Consider the following 4,472-nt stretch of genomic DNA (forward strand, 5'->3'; position numbering starts at 1 on the left):
TTTCTGTCTGTCCCTTCCCTACTCGTGCCCTTTCTCTCTCAAAATAAATTTTTAAAAACTTAAACAAAAAACAACAACAACTTTCGTGCTAAAAAATGCTAACCATCACCTGAGCTTTCAGTGAGTCACAGTCTTTTTGCTGGTGGAGGGTGTTGCCTCAATGCTGATGGCAACTGACTGGTCAGGGTGGTGGTTGCTGAAGGCTGGGGCGACTCTGGCACTTTCTTAAAATAAGACAATGGTGTGGTGCCTGGGTGGTTCCGTCGGTTAGCATCGGATTCTTGGTTTCGGCTCAGGTCATGATCTCACAGTTCGTGAGTTCGAGCCCTGTGTCAGACTCTGTGCTGACAGCTCAGAGCCTGGAGCCTGCTTTGGATTCTGTGTCTCCCCCTCTCTATGCCCCTCCCCCACCCATGCTCTGTCTGTCTCTGTGTCAAAAACAAATAAACATTAAAAAAAATAAAAACAAAAAATCAGACTCAGTCCTGTAAAACCCTGCTGCCGCTTTAGTACCTAAGCTCATGTAATATTCGAAGTCCTCTGTTGTCATTTCAGCATTCCTCACAGCATCTTCACCCGTAGATTCCAGCTCAGGAAACCACTTTCTATACTCATTCTTAAGAAGCAGCTCCTCGGGGAGCCTGGGTGGTGCGGTCGGTTAAGCGTCCGACTTCAGCCAGGTCACGATCTCGAGGTCCGGTAGTTCGAGCCCCGCGTCAGGCTCTGGGCTGATGGCTCAGAGCCTGGAGCCTGTTTCCGATTCTGTGTCTCCCTCTCTCTCTGCCCCTCCCCCGTTCATGCTGTCTCTCTCTGTCCCAAAAATAAATAAAAACGTTGAAAAAAAATTAAAAGAAAAAAAAGCAGCTCCTCATCCGCTCAGGTTTTATCATGAGATCGCAACAGTTCACATGTCATAGTAATGGAAGAGCCTGAAAAGTGTGAGACTTACCAAAAGGTGAGCCAGAGACACGAAGTGAGCAAACGCTATTGGAAACATGGCACCGAAGGACTTGCTGGATGCAGGGTTCCCACAGACCTTCAATCTGTAAAAAATGCAACATCTGCAAAGCTCAGTAAAACAAGATATGCCTGTATTTGCCTTGAAAGTGTCACTACACATGTTGGTGGCTAATGCTCATCACTGTCTCTCATGCTATGTACCCCAGACAGTGGGAATGTGAGGACGCTTGCTTAATGTGTGTGTGTGTGTGTGTGCGCGCGCGCGCGTGTGTTTTGGGGCAAGTGACTCCCCCCCGGTTTGGAGATTTGGCTAAAATGAACTGGCATCCCCCTATCACCCATCCCCCCAAACACACCCATCCTCCCTCATAGCAATCCGGTGAAATTTTGGCAAGGAGTCCAGAACAGTTCATGAAACCACCGGTAGAGGGGGTGCTCTTCCCATTTTGGAGTGGCAGTGGGTCTCCTGGTCCGGCAGCCCTGTTTTCAGTGCTCATAAGGAAAAGCCGGATTTGCTGGTCAGTCGAAGAGGCACAAGCCCAAAGCAGAATGATTTCAGGGACACAAGGAGGTGCAAGGCCACACATGATCTTCCTGGCCAACTGAGGCCGTCTGAGCTTTATCCATTCAGCCTAGACCAATTTAAAATACAAATATAGGGGCATCCGGGTGGCTCAGTCAGTTAAACGTTTGACTTTTTTGTTGTTGTTTTTTAATGTTCAGTTTTTACTTTTGAGAGAGAGGGACAGAGTGCAAGCGGGGGAGGGACAGAGAGAGACAAACACACACAGAATCTGAAACAGGCTCTAGGCTCCAAACTGTCAGTACAGAGCCCAAAGGCTTCTGACTCTTGGTTTTGGCTCAAGTCATGATCTCATGGTTCATGGGATCCAGCTCTGCCTCAGACTTTGCACTGACCAGCTTGGAGCCTGCTTGGGATTCTCTCTCTCTCTCTCTCTCTCTCTCTCTCTGTCTGCCCTTCCCCACCACAAAATAAATAAACTTTAAAAAATAAACTAAAATATGAGGCACCTGAGTGGCTCAGTCAGTTAAGCATCTGACTCTTGGTTTCAGCTCAGGTCTTGATCTCAAGGTTTGGTTTGTGGGCTCGAGGCCTGCATTGGGCTCTGTGCTGACAGTGCAGGGCCTGCTTGGGATTCTCTCTCCCTGTCTCGCTGCCCCTCCCCTGTTTGTGCACATTCTCTCTCTCAAAATAGATAAACTTGAATTTTTTTAAAGAAGCTGTAAAAAAACAAAACAAAACCCACAAACATTTAAAAATAATAATAAATAAAATAAAATACAAATATAATCCAGGATTACACTTCAAGCTTTAATATCACAGTGAGATGGAAGGAACTGAGAGGTTTGGACAAACTAGCAGGTGAGGGTGGGCAGAGAGGCATAAGGAGCATAAAACAATAAAATTCGGGCTTCCCAAGTGTCACAATCCTCCCCCTCCTCTGTTCAAAAGAAGAGAAAAGCCTTGCCTGATTCCAAGAGTGAGAGGCTGCGCGTTGGTGCCCCCAGGAGGGGATACTGATTCTCTGGGGCTCCGTTTTCATTTGCACCTGTATAGTCCCTGATCAGGAGCTGATTTGTTTTCTTGTCTTACAGCATTTTGAGGGAGGGACACTGTTTTATATTTCCAGCTCCTCTCATAAATCCTGACAAAATTGTAAGTGCTCAATAGATGTCAAATAAGTAAATGAATGAATGTCCATGAGTAGAGAAACATTAAGTAAATTGTGGTATATCAACCTTATTGGGATATTATGCAGTTATCTTAAATAATGGTTATTTGCTGTTTTGGTTTGTCTTGTTTTGTTTTAAATAATGGTTATTTGAAAGGTACTAACAGAATATCTATTCTGTTAGAAGTTCTCATCACAGGAAAAAAAATGTGTAATTACATGAGGTGTCGGATGTTAACTAAACTTATTATGGTAATCATGTTGCAGTATTTATACATCAATATTTATGGTAATCATTTCACAATATTTATATGCCAAATCATTACATTGTCCACCTTAAACTACTACAATGTTATATGTCAATTATTTTTCAGTAAAACTGAAAAAAATAAAAGTAGGAATAAAACAATGGTTATAAAGCCCGTATAACAACATGGAAAATGCCTGTTAAATACGCAAATTGCTTTATACTATGTTAAATACGCAAATTGCTTTATACCTACGTGAGATTACACATGCATGTGAACGAAAAGGGAACAAGGAGAAATTGTTGCATAAAGGAAGTGGACTCGTGGGTAGCTTCCTTCTTAGCTTGTTGCTTAATTTCTTTTGTTGTGGGTTGTGCAGTAACACAGAAACCATTTTTTTTCCCTGCCTCCAAGAGCGTCTCAGTTTTGTTCTTTGGTGCCCAAGTTCCTTGATTCCCATCCTGTCTGTCCAGATCTCACCATCTCTTCAGAATTAAGTTTTGTTTCATTTTCTTTGCCCAGTGTCCAGTGTCACACCCACGTGCACACGGAAGTGGTTAAATACTTTGGATATCAATGATTTTAATGGCAGTTGCTATAAATAATGTCAAGTTCAAACACTTAAACACACGCTCTCCCAAATCAGTCCACTGCCTCTCAAGTGTTATCAGCACTCAGTCCCTGTTTATACAGTTTCTCACAATGAGAGTCACAGTGGATGGGATTTGTTAAGGATCTACTGTGTGCCTTCCACTTAAATTTAATCCTCACCTCAAAACCTGCAAGGTAGGAAGTATTATTCTAGTTGGTAAGGGAAGAAACAGAAATTCAGAGTTTAAATTACTTTCCCAAGGTCATAGTCATGTTTCTCACCTAAGACCAGGTTCCCAAAGGCCATGTTTTTACCCTACATACCATGACGGATGCTTTCAGAGGGCCTATGGTGCACTAAAATAATGTACGTAAATAACATAATCTAACCATACAAGGAAACTAAACTGTCTTATGAATAATAGTACTGAGGACTGCATAGGTTTGCAGGCAATGAATCTATGCCCATGTGACATTTCTCCAAGGATGTCTTTTCTAATACTAATCTCCTGATGGTGCATTGGGAGCCTCTGTCCATACATAGATCCTGCCCTAGACAGGATGATCCGGAGCTTATCTGTCTTAGTTTTGGGTCAAGAATATGTTTTGAAGGATTCAGGCTTTTTGCTGAAAAGGAAATAACTCTCACTCTTATTTCAACTTAGTTTTTGTGCATCGTGAGGCTTTATGAAAGCTTAATCTGTCAGTTAATCTCAGGGATTAGGAGCCATTTCAGTCCCCGGAAGAACCAGACATTTCCCAGAGAAAGAGAGGTGCTCAAGCAGCATTTATCAATCAAGACCCAGAGGCTCCTTCCTTTTTAATTTTTTTTTTTTAAGTTGAGAGAGAGTGTGTGCGCACATAAGCAGAGGAGGGGCAGAGGGAGAGAGAGAAAATCTTAAGCAGGCTCCACACTCAGCACGGAGCCTGACTTGGGGCTCGATCCCACCACCCTGAGATCATGACCAGAGCCAAAATC

The sequence above is a fragment of the Felis catus genome, chromosome F1, assembly GCF_018350175.1.
Source record: "Felis catus isolate Fca126 chromosome F1, F.catus_Fca126_mat1.0, whole genome shotgun sequence".
NCBI classification, from domain to species: domain Eukaryota; kingdom Metazoa; phylum Chordata; class Mammalia; order Carnivora; family Felidae; genus Felis; species Felis catus.